Here is a 13,135-nt window from a genome sequence, read left to right as displayed (position 1 = left end):
TGTCAAAGCAAACCTCATCACTAATTTTCACTGCCATGTGATGAAGAGGTTATTAGCTTGTTTTGTGATGGCTACACTCATCATGCTAGGAACATTAAACAATTTTTTTTCCTAATTAAGACATGAACGGGAGCCACTTGAGTGTTGAAGCCTGCATTTACCACTCCACTTTGTAGACAAGAAAAATAAATTTAATCTCGTCATAAATATCTGAAGGCCTATTAAGGATTTTTTATTTTTACATAATACAAACTAAACAAGAAATAAATACTCAACATGCAAAAACTAGGGAACAATATAATAATCAGAATAAAAGATTATGGTCAGATTTTGACTTGAGGTCAGGTGCCAGAACCAAATGTTTGTAGTTTCCTATTGTCATGGTCAGGAGATATGTCTAGCTTGTTAAGGACCCTCCTAGGCCAATGACTGACATTTCCCGGGATGCAACCCACAACAGTTGCCTACCTCGTGGATAATTATATATTGTTAGGTGAACAGTCATCTACATAAATGACAAAGAAAGAAATTCATAATTTTTTAATATCCATTTATAAGTAGGCTCATTATAATTATTATTACTTGCTCATCAACTCATTTTGCTTAATAATATGTTGAGAAAACATGATGATATGTTTGATATTTGAATTGGCTGTATCTCGGTAAATATATGTGTAAAAGCCTTAATTTTGCAAATTAGCAAAGAAAGAGTTAACAGAAAGAAACGTCCAGAGGTGCGGTAATTCTAATGGTAGCATTTTGAAAACGATTCTATGGCTGGTTTTGATTTTGAGTTTTGCGAAAAATGACGATTTCGCCGAGGTGGCGATTTTTCCGTGGCAGCTCCGCTTTGCGCCATCTTTTGACAATTATTTACTGATTTAACTGACCGCTGAGCTGTGTGGCCGTCATGTTCCGAGGCATCATGCTTGTTTCTATCTTTTGGTCAGTTTTTATTATTTGATTTAATTATTGACTATTTTCTGTTTCTATAGGAAATAAGGTAATTAAAAATCAAAAGAAAACAAAAGTTTTTTGCCAAAAAATGACCGGCTAGCTGAGTGATGCATCATACTGAACCGCTATATATATATATATTTAATAAAACAAGAGTTATTCACTCAATTATTCCTTGTTTATGAGCATTCTTTTGGATATCCTTGATCCTGACGACAATGAAAGCATATCTGAGAGCTGTTGATATCTTGCACTCTGAATATTGTGGAAGGCATTGCATCTATGGATATCTGCTTTCCTTTGATATAATTCTGGTATGTTGTGCCTCAGTGGGACTCCTATTTACTCGTTACAGCCGCCGGATTCCTTCGTGGGTATTCTACATCCTCATTATAATGTAGGATGTCCATCATCCTGAGATATCCAATATGATTAAAATAATTAGGGCTAATTCCTCATAGTGGACATCTAGCATCATGATTCAGGCAAGACTTTCTCCAGTGGACATCCAACATCCTTATTCAGGCCAGGACTCTCTACAGTGGACATCTGGCATCATGATTCAAGCAGGATTCTTTCCACTGGACATTAAACATCCGGATTCTGGCCGGACTCTCTCCAGTGGAGATTCAACATCCTGATTGAGGCAGGACTCTCTGCAGTGGATATACAACATCCTGATTCAACCAGGACTCTCCGCAGTGGATATCCAACATCCTGATTCAACCATGACTCTCCAGTGGGTATCCAACATCCTGATTCTGGCAGGACTCTCTCCAGTGGACATCCAACATCCTGATTCAGGGATGACTCTCCAGTCCTGATTTTGTCAGGACTTTCTTCAGTGGATATTGAACATCCTGGTTCAGGCAGGACTCTCCAGAGGATATTAAACATCCTGGTTTAGGCAGGACTCACTCTAGTGGATATCCAACATCCTGATGACATTGTAAACAGAGAAATTTTCTACACAGTGATTGTAGGCTGTTATAGGCTTGAAGATATAAAAAAGTATCTACATAAATGACAAAGAAAGAAATTCATAATTTTTTAATATCCATTTATAAGTAGGCTCATTATAATTATTATTACTTGCTCATCAACTCATTTTGCTTAATAATATGTTGAGAAAACATGATGATATGTTTGATATTTGAATTGGCTGTATCTCGGTAAATATATGTATGTGTAAAAGGCTTAATTTTGCAAATTAGCAAAGAAAGAGTTAACAGAAAGAAACGTCCAGAGGTGCGGTAATTCTAATGGTAGCATTTTGAAAACGATTCTATGGCTGGTTTTGATTTTGAGTTTTGCGAAAAATGTCGATTTCGCCGAGGTGGCGATTTTTCCGTGGCAGCTCCGCTTTGCGCCATCTTGACGGCCACACAGCTCAGCGGTCAGTTAAATCAGTAAATAATTGTCAAAAGATGGCGCAAAGCGGAGCTGCCACGGAAAAATCGCCACCTCGGCGAAATCGTAATTTTTCACAAAACTCAAAATCAAAACCAGCCATAGAATCGTTTTCAAAATGCTACCATTAGAATTACCGCACCTCTGGACGTTTCTTTCTGTTAACTCTTTCTTTGCTAATTTGCAAAATTAAGCCTTTTACACATATATTTACCGAGATACAGCCAATTCAAATATCAAACATATCATCATGTTTTCTCAACATATTATTAAGCAAAATGAGTTGATGAGCAAGTAATAATAATTATAATGAGCCTAATAATAAATGGATATTAAAAAATTATGAATTTCTTTCTTTGTCATTTATGTAGATACTTTTTTCATATCTTCAAGCCTATAACAGCCTACAATCACTGTGTAGAAAATTTCTCTGTCTACAATGTCATCAGGATGTTGGATATCCACTAGAGTGAGTCCTGACAGAATCAGGCTGTTGGATATCCACTGGGGAAAGTCCTGGTTGAATCAGGATATTCCATATCCACTGGAGAGAGTCCTGCCTGAATCAGGATGTTGGACGTCCACTGGAGAGAGTCCTGCCTGAAACAGGATGTTGGATGTCCACTGGAGAGAGTCCTGCCTGAATCAGGATGTTGGACGTCCACTGGAGAGAGTCCTGCCTGAAACAGGATGTTGGATGTCCACTGGAGAGAGTCCTGCCTGAATTAGGATGTTATATATCCACTAGAGGGAGACTCAATTATTCTTTTGGATATCCTTGATCCTGACGACAATGAAAGCATATCTGAGAGCTGTTGATATCCTGCACTCTGAATATTGTAGAAGGCATCGCATCTATGGATATCTGCTTTCCTTTGATATAATTATGGTATGTTGTGCCTCAGTGGGACTCCTATTTACTCGTTACAGTCGCCGGATTCCTTCGCGGGTATTCTACATCCTGATTATAATGTAGGATGTCCATCATCCTGAGATATTTAATATGATTAAAATAATGAGGGCAAATTCCTCATAGTGGACATCTAGCATTATGATCCTGGCAGGACTTTCTCCAGTGGACATCCAACATCCTGATTCAGGCCAGGACTCTCCAGTGGATATCCAACATCCTGGTTCAGGCAGGACTCACTCTAGTGGATATCCAACATCCTGATGACATTGTAGACAGAGAAATTTTCTACACAGTGATTGTAGGCTGTTATAGGCTTGAAGATATAAAAACAGTATCTACATAAATGACAAAGAAAGAAATTCATAATTTTTTAATATCCATTTATAATTAGGCTCATTATAATTATTATTACTTGCTCATCAACTCATTTTGCTTAATAATATGTTGAGAAAACATGATGATATGTTTGATATTTGAATTGGCTGTATCTCGGTAAATATATGTGTAAAAGGCTTAATTTTGAAAATTAGCAAAGAAAGAGTTAACAGGAAGAAATGTCCAGAGGTGCGGTAATTCTAATGGTAGCATTTTGAAAACGATTCTATGGCTGGTTTTGATTTTGAGTTTTGAGAAAAATGACGATTTCGCCGAGGTGGCGATTTTTCCGTGGCAGCTCCGCTTTGCGCCATCTTTTGACAATTATTTACTGATTTAACTGACCGCTGAGCTGTGTGGCCGTCATGTCCCGAGGCATCATGCTTGTTTCTATCTTTTGGTCAGTTTTTATTATTTGATTTAATTATTGACTATTTTCTGTTTCTATAGGAAATTAGGTAATTAAAAATCAAAAGAAAACAAAAGTTTTTTGCCAAAAAATGACCGGCTAGCTGAGTGATGCATCATACTGAACCGCTATATATATATATATTTAATAAAACAAGAGTTATTCACTCAATTATTCCTTGTTTATGAGCATTCTTTTGGATATCCTTGATCCTGACGACAATGAAAGCATATCTGAGAGCTGTTGATATCTTGCACTCTGAATATTGTGGAAGGCATCGCATCTATGGATATCTGCTTTCCTTTGATATAATTATGGTATGTTGTGCCTCAGTGGGACTCCTATTTACTCGTTACAACAGCCGGATTCCTTCGCGGGTATTCTACATCCTCATTATAATGTAGGATGTCCATCATCCTGAGATATCCAATATGATTAAAATAATTAGGGCTAATTCCTCATAGTGGACATCTAGCATCATGATTCAGGCAAGACTTTCTCCAGTGGACATCCAACATCCTTATTCAGGCCAGGACTCTCTACAGTGGACATCTGGCATCATGATTCAAGCAGGATTCTTTCCACTGGACATTAAACATCCGGATTCTGGCCGGACTCTCTCCAGTGGAGATTCAACATCCTGATTGAGGCAGGACTCTCTGCAGTGGATATACAACATCCTGATTCAACCAGGACTCTCCGCAGTGGATATCCAACATCCTGATTCAACCATGACTCTCCAGTGGGTATCCAACATCCTGATTCTGGCAGGACTCTCTCCAGTGGACATCCAACATCCTGATTCAGGGATGACTCTCCAGTCCTGATTTTGTCAGGACTTTCTTCAGTGGATATTGAACATCCTGGTTCAGGCAGGACTCTCCAGAGGATATTAAACATCCTGGTTTAGGCAGGACTCACTCTAGTGGATATCCAACATCCTGATGACATTGTAAACAGAGAAATTTTCTACACAGTGATTGTAGGCTGTTATAGGCTTGAAGATATAAAAAAAGTATCTACATAAATGACAAAGAAAGAAATTCATAATTTTTTAATATCCATTTATAATTAGGCTAATTATAATTATTATTACTTGCTCATCAACTCATTTTGCTTAATAATATGTTGAGAAAACATGATGATATGTTTGATATTTGAACTGGCTGCATCTCGGTAAATATATGTGTAAAAGGCTTAATTTTGCAAATTAGCAAAGAAAGAGTTAACAGAAAGAAACGTCCAGAGGTGCGGTAATTCTAATGGTAGCATTTTGAAAACGATTCTATGGCTGGTTTTGATTTTGAGTTTTGCGAAAAATGACGATTTCGCCGAGGTGGCGATTTTTCCGTGGCAGCTCCGCTTTGCGCCATCTTGACGGCCACACAGCTCAGTGGTCAGTTAAATCAGTAAATAATTGTCAAAAGATGGCGCAAAGCGGAGCTGCCACGGAAAAATCGCCACCTCGGCGAAATCGTCATTTTTCGCAAAACTCAAAATCAAAACCAGCCATAGAATCGTTTTCAAAATGCTACCATTAAAATTACCGCACCTCTGGACGTTTCTTTCTGTTAACTCTTTCTTTGCTAATTTGCAAAATTAAGCCTTTTACACATATATTTACCGAGATACAGCCAATTCAAATATCAAACATATCATCATGTTTTCTCAACATATTATTAAGCAAAATGAGTTGATGAGCAAGTAATAATAATTATAATGAGCCTAATAATAAATGGATATTAAAAAATTATGAATTTCTTTCTTTGTCATTTATGTAGATACTTTTTTCATATCTTCAAGCCTATAACAGCCTACAATCACTGTGTAGAAAATTTCTCTGTCTACAATGTCATCAGGATGTTGGATATCCACTAGAGTGAGTCCTGACAGAATCAGGCTGTTGGATATCCACTGGGGAAAGTCCTGGTTGAATCAGGATATTCCATATCCACTGGAGAGAGTCCTGCCTGAATCAGGATGTTGGACGTCCACTGGAGAGAGTCCTGCCTGAAACAGGATGTTGGATGTCCACTGGAGAGAGTCCTGCCTGAATCAGGATGTTGGACGTCCACTGGAGAGAGTCCTGCCTGAAACAGGATGTTGGATGTCCACTGGAGAGAGTCCTGCCTGAATTAGGATGTTATATATCCACTAGAGGGAGACTCAATTATTCTTTTGGATATCCTTGATCCTGACGACAATGAAAGCATATCTGAGAGCTGTTGATATCCTGCACTCTGAATATTGTAGAAGGCATCGCATCTATGGATATCTGCTTTCCTTTGATATAATTATGGTATGTTGTGCCTCAGTGGGACTCCTATTTACTCGTTACAACAGCCGGATTCCTTCGCGGGTATTCTACATCCTCATTATAATGTAGGATGTCCATCATCCTGAGATATCCAATATGATTAAAATAATTAGGGCTAATTCCTCATAGTGGACATCTAGCATCATGATCCTGGCAGGACTTTCTCCAGTGGACATCCAACATCCTGATTCAGGCCAGGACTCTCCAGTGGATATCCAACATCCTGGTTCAGGCAGGACTCACTCTAGTGGATATCCAACATCCTGATGACATTGTAGACAGAGAAATTTTCTACACAGTGATTGTAGGCTGTTATAGGCTTGAAGATATAAAAACAGTATCTACATAAATGACAAAGAAAGAAATTCATAATTTTTTAATATCCATTTATAATTAGGCTCATTATAATTATTATTACTTGCTCATCAACTCATTTTTCTTAATAATATGTTGATAAAACATGATGATATGTTTGATATTTGAATTGGCTGTATCTCGGTAAATATATGCGTAAAAGGCTTAATTTTGCAAATTAGCAAAGAAAGAGTTAACAGAAAGAAACGTCCAGAGGTGCGGTAATTCTAATGGTAGCATTTTGAAAACGATTCTATGGCTGGTTTTGATTTTGAGTTTTGCGAAAAATGACGATTTCGCCGAGGTGGCGATTTTTCCGTGGCAGCTCCGCTTTGCGCCATCTTTTGACAATTATTTACTGATTTAACTGACCGTTGAGCTGTGTGGCCGTCATGTCCCGAGGCATCATGCTTGTTTCTATCTTTTGGTCAGTTTTTATTATTTGATTTAATTATTGACTATTTTCTGTTTCTATAGGAAATAAGGTAATTAAAAATCAAAAGAAAACAAAAGGTTTTTGCCAAAAAATGACCGGCTAGCTGAGTGATGCATCATACTGAACCGCTATATATATATATATATTTAATAAAACAAGAGTTATTCACTCAATTATTCCTTGTTTATGAGCATTCTTTTGGATATCCTTGATCCTGACGACAATGAAAGCATATCTGAGAGCTGTTGATATCCTGCACTCTGAATATTGTAGAAGGCATCGCATCTATGGATATCTGCTTTCCTTTGATATAATTATGGTATGTTGTGCCTCAGTGGGACTCCTATTTACTTGTTACAGCCGCCGGATTCCTCCGCGGGTATTTTACATCCTCATTATAATGTAGGATGTCCATCATCCTGAGATATCCAATATGATTAAAATAATTAGGGCAAATTCCTCATAGTGGACATCTAGCATCATGATTCAGGCAAGACTTTCTCCAGTGGACATCCAACATCCTTATTCAGGCCAGGACTCTCTACAGTGGACATCTGGCATCATGATTCAGGCAGGATTCTTTCCACTGGACATTAAAGACTGTACCTCTCTCAACCAGTTTAAGATAAAACCGAAGCTATACCTAATAAATTCCCTGTAACCTACCTTACCCTTCTATTGTCAACCAATGTCTGTTTTTTCTTAAAGAGCGCTGTTTGTCGACATAATTGTATTTGTGCTGCTTTTTCAGCTATGTTTTCATTTCTTGTTTTCATTCTACTCATTATGCTCAATTAGTATTAAGCTTGTCATTTAAGTTTATCATGCCCGAAACGCTTTGCGTAATAGTGGCTTTAGGCATTGTATGTACTAGCTCTAACTATAAGTCAACCAATCTTTGTAAAAATTTATTGTATGTATGTACCTTACCTAAATAAACATTTTATTTTATTTATTAATTTATACACTTTTGCGCTTTCCAGTAGACGTGACTCGTCACCAATATTTTAAGCACACAGCATTCGTGCCCCTCGGGGGCGTCACGAGCAAAAATATTTGTATAAAATCCATTTATTATCCGATCAACTTGGGAATAGTGTACAAATGTTTGCCATGAAATTTCCGTTTTCTCTAATAGCCGAACAGCTTATAAAAGAAAACGGCGTGGCAGTGAATCATCGTGGTAAAACAATTGTATTATTGACACGACGAGTGTAATCGACGTAGTTTTTATATATGTTGCCGGTCGAACGCAGCCTTATGTGACCTTTAATACTTATGTTCTTATAGAACATTCTATTGCGAGCACATTGGTACAAAAATGAAATACATACATCGACAAATAATGTCAGGACAGTGAATTGAATATACACTTTTCAAAGCGAGTTTCGCCGATATGCTGCCGCGGGTAACACTTCGGCCACTTCCCACACTGTTTTGGGTGGGCTACGACATTGAATCTATATTTATATGCATATGTACGTGTAGAGAATTTTATTGCGATTCTAATGATACCACAATTAGCGATGTAGGACAAATGTAGGCTTCGCAACCATTAAGAGAGTGGAAACATTTTGTTGCTGTTTGGCGCTCTTGGCGAGTGATCTGAATAGTTTTTTATTTGGTGTTGATAGTCCTTATGCTTGGGCGGCATTTTATAGTTATGCTCTTATAGACAATTTCATTGCGAACACAGTGATACCAAATTTAAATACGTGCGCCTTCAATTATTGTCAGGACAGTAAAAAGAGTGTACACTTTTTCGGTCTTACCACGTAGGCGCGCGGAGCGCTGAAGGATCTAGGGTATTATTTTTCTTTTGAGTGCCACAAGTGCAAAAGTGTTAAACATCCAGATTCTGGCCGGACTCCCTCCAGTGGAGATTCAACATCCTGATTGAGGCAGGACTCTCTGCAGTGGATATACAACATCCTGATTCAACCAGGACTCTCCCCAGTGGATATCCAACATCCTGATTCAACCATGACTCTCCAGAGGTTATCCAACATCCTGATTCTGGCAGGACTCTCTCCAGTGGACATCCAACATCCTGATTCAGGGATGACTCTCCAGTCCTGATTTTGTCAGGACTTTCTTCAGTGGATATTGAACATCCTGGTTCAGGCAGGACTCTCCAGAGGATATTAAACATCCTGGTTTAGGCAGGACTCACTCTAGTGGATATCCAACATCCTGATGACATTGTAGACAGAGAAATTTTCTACACAGTGATTGTAGGCTGTTATAGGCTTGAAGATATACAAAAAGTATCTACATAAATGACAAAGAAAGAAATTCATAATTTTTTAATATCCATTTATAATTAGGCTCATTATAATTAGTATTACTTGCTTATCAACTCATTTTGCTTAATAATATGTTGAGAAAACATGATGATATGTTTGATACTTGAACTGGCTGTATCTCGGTAAATATATGTGTAAAAGGCTTAATTTTGAAAATTAGCAAAGAAAGAGTTAACAGAAAGAAACGTCCAGAGGTGCGGTAATTCTAATGGTAGCATTTTGAAAACGATTCTATGGCTGGTTTTGATTTTGAGTTTTGCGAAAAATGACGATTTCGCCGAGGTGGCGATTTTTCCGTGGCAGCTCCGCTTTGCGCCATCTTTTGACAATTATTTACTGATTTAACTGACCGCTGAGCTGTGTGGCCGTCATGTTCCGAGGCATCATGCTTGTTTCTATCTTTTGGTCAGTTTTTATTATTTGATTTAATTATTGACTATTTTCTGTTTCTATAGGAAATAAGGTAATTAAAAATCAAAAGAAAACAAAAGTTTTTTGCCAAAAAATGACCGGCTAGCTGAGTGATGCATCATACTGAACCGCTATATATATATATATTTAATAAAACAAGAGTTATTCACTCAATTATTCCTTGTTTATGAGCATTCTTTTGGATATCCTTGATCCTGACGACAATGAAAGCATATCTGAGAGCTGTTGATATCCTGCACTCTGAATATTGTAGAAGGCATCGCATCTATGGATATCTGCTTTCCTTTGATATAATTCTGGTATGTTGTGCCTCAGTGGGACTCCTATTTACTTGTTACAGTCGCCGGATTCCTCCGCGGGTATTTTACATCCTCATTATAATGTAGGATGTCCATCATCCTGAGATATCCAATATGATTAAAATAATTAGGGCAAATTCCTCATAGTGGACATCTAGCATCATGATTCAGGCAAGACTTTCTCCAGTGGACATCCAACATCCTTATTCAGGCCAGGACTCTCTACAGTGGACATCTGGCATCATGATTCAGGCAGGATTCTTTCCACTGGACATTAAAGACTGTACCTCTCTCAACCAGTTTAAGATAAAACCGAAGCTATACCTAATAAATTCCCTGTAACCTACCTTACCCTTCTATTGTCAACCAATGTCTGTTTTTTCTTAAAGAGCGCTGTTTGTCGACATAATTGTATTTGTGCTGCTTTTTCAGCTATGTTTTCATTTCTTGTTTTCATTCTACTCATTATGCTCAATTAGTATTAAGCTTGTCATTTAAGTTTATCATGCCCGAAACGCTTTGCGTAATAGTGGCTTTAGGCATTGTATGTACTAGCTCTAACTATAAGTCAACCAATCTTTGTAAAAATTTATTGTATGTATGTACCTTACCTAAATAAACATTTTATTTTATTTATTAATTTATACACTTTTGCGCTTTCCAGTAGACGTGACTCGTCACCAATATTTTAAGCACACAGCATTCGTGCCCCTCGGGGGCGTCACGAGCAAAAATATTTGTATAAAATCCATTTATTATCCGATCAACTTGGGAATAGTGTACAAATGTTTGCCATGAAATTTCCGTTTTCTCTAATAGCCGAACAGCTTATAAAAGAAAACGGCGTGGCAGTGAATCATCGTGGTAAAACAATTGTATTATTGACACGACGAGTGTAATCGACGTAGTTTTTATATATGTTGCCGGTCGAACGCAGCCTTATGTGACCTTTAATACTTATGTTCTTATAGAACATTCTATTGCGAGCACATTGGTACAAAAATGAAATACATACATCGACAAATAATGTCAGGACAGTGAATTGACTATACACTTTTCAAAGCGAGTTTCGCCGATATGCTGCCGCGGGTAACACTTCGGCCACTTCCCACACTGTTTTGGGTGGGCTACGACATTGAATCTATATTTATATGCATATGTACGTGTAGAGAATTTTATTGCGATTCTAATGATACCACAATTAGCGATGTAGGACAAATGTAGGCTTCGCAACCATTAAGAGAGTGGAAACATTTTGTTGCTGTTTGGCGCTCTTGGCGAGTGATCTGAATAGTTTTTTATTTGGTGTTGATAGTCCTTATGCTTGGGCGGCATTTTATAGGTATGCTCTTATAGACAATTTCATTGCGAACACAGTGATACCAAATTTAAATACGTGCGCCTTCAATTATTGTCAGGACAGTAAAAAGAGTGTACACTTTTTCGGTCTTACCACGTAGGCGCGCGGAGCGCTGAAGGATCTAGGGTATTATTTTTCTTTTGAGTGCCACAAGTTTATTTTTTTATTTATTTTTATTTATGCATATACAAGAATGTACATAAGGAATGTGAGGATACAAATATGGTAATTACAGTCTTGTAAAGCCACTAGCACGCGCAGCGTTTCGGGCAGGTCCTTAATCTAAGAAAATTTTAAGGAGGTAAATACTTGCAAAATTTATAGACAAAAAATGATAACAGATTACATGGAAGGAAAAAAAAAAAAAAAAAGATGAGAGAAAATTATAGGTACAGTATATTAAAGCACATAGGTAGCTATGATTGATTGCAATGACAGCTTAAAATGGTAGTTGACAACAAATTGGTAGGCACAATACAGCAGAAACAATATAAGATTGATTGCAATGACAGCTTGAATGGTAGTTGACAAAAATTGGTAGTCACAATACAGCATATGGCTAGCACATAAAAGAAGACAGCAATGAACACAATGATAAGGTTGTTTGATATTACATAAAAATTAGGAGATTGGGTAACACTAGGTACAGAGCAAATTTAAAGCTCAGTGTAGGAAACTAAATAGATGAAGTTAGGTACTTTTTGGTTTTGCTTTTAAATAAGGCAAAAGTTTTACAGTTTTTCAATTCACTAGGGAGTGAGTTCCATAGACTAGGTCCCTTAATTTGCATAGAGTGTTTACACAGATTAAGTTTGACCCTGGGGATATCAAAGAGATATTTATTTCTGGTGTGGTGATAATGGGTCCTATTACATCTGTCCAGGGAGAGTTTCAGAGCATGGTTTGCATTTAGGAACAGGGTTTTGTAAATGTAGTTGACACAAGAGAATGTGTGGAGGGAGTTAATATTTAGCAAGTTTAGGGATTTAAACAAGGGAGCTGAGTGTTGTCTGACAGCAGAGTTAGTTATTATTCTGATAGCAGATTTTTGCTGTGTGATGATGGGCTTAAGGTGGTTTGCAGTGGTAGACCCCCATGCACAGATACCATAATTAAGATAGGGGTAGATTAGTGCATAATATAGTGAGAGGAGAGCAGAGTTAGGAACATAATATCTGATTTTGGAGAGTATACCAACTGTCTTAGAGACTTTCTTAGTTATGTGTTGAATGTGGGTGCTGAAGTTGAGTCTCTTGTCTAGGAATAGGCCAAGAAACTTGCCATCATTTTTATTACTGATGTTAATGTTGTCTATCTGTAGCTGAATTGCATTTGATGATTTGCTTCCAAATAAGATGTAGTAAGTCTTTTCGATGTTTAATGTTAGTTTGTTCGTTGACATCCATAAGTGGACTTTTTTTAATTCATTATTCACAACATTATTTAGTGTATGTGGGTTGAGGTTTGAGTAGATAAGGGTAGTATCGTCAGCAAACAATATAGGTTTGAGAATATTAGAGACATTAGGCAGATCGTTTATATATATAAGAAATAGAAGAGGTCCTAA

The sequence above is a fragment of the Procambarus clarkii genome, chromosome 61 (genome assembly GCF_040958095.1).
Source record: "Procambarus clarkii isolate CNS0578487 chromosome 61, FALCON_Pclarkii_2.0, whole genome shotgun sequence".
In the NCBI taxonomy this organism is placed as follows: domain Eukaryota; kingdom Metazoa; phylum Arthropoda; class Malacostraca; order Decapoda; family Cambaridae; genus Procambarus; species Procambarus clarkii.
This window is presented reverse-complemented; position numbering follows the sequence as displayed.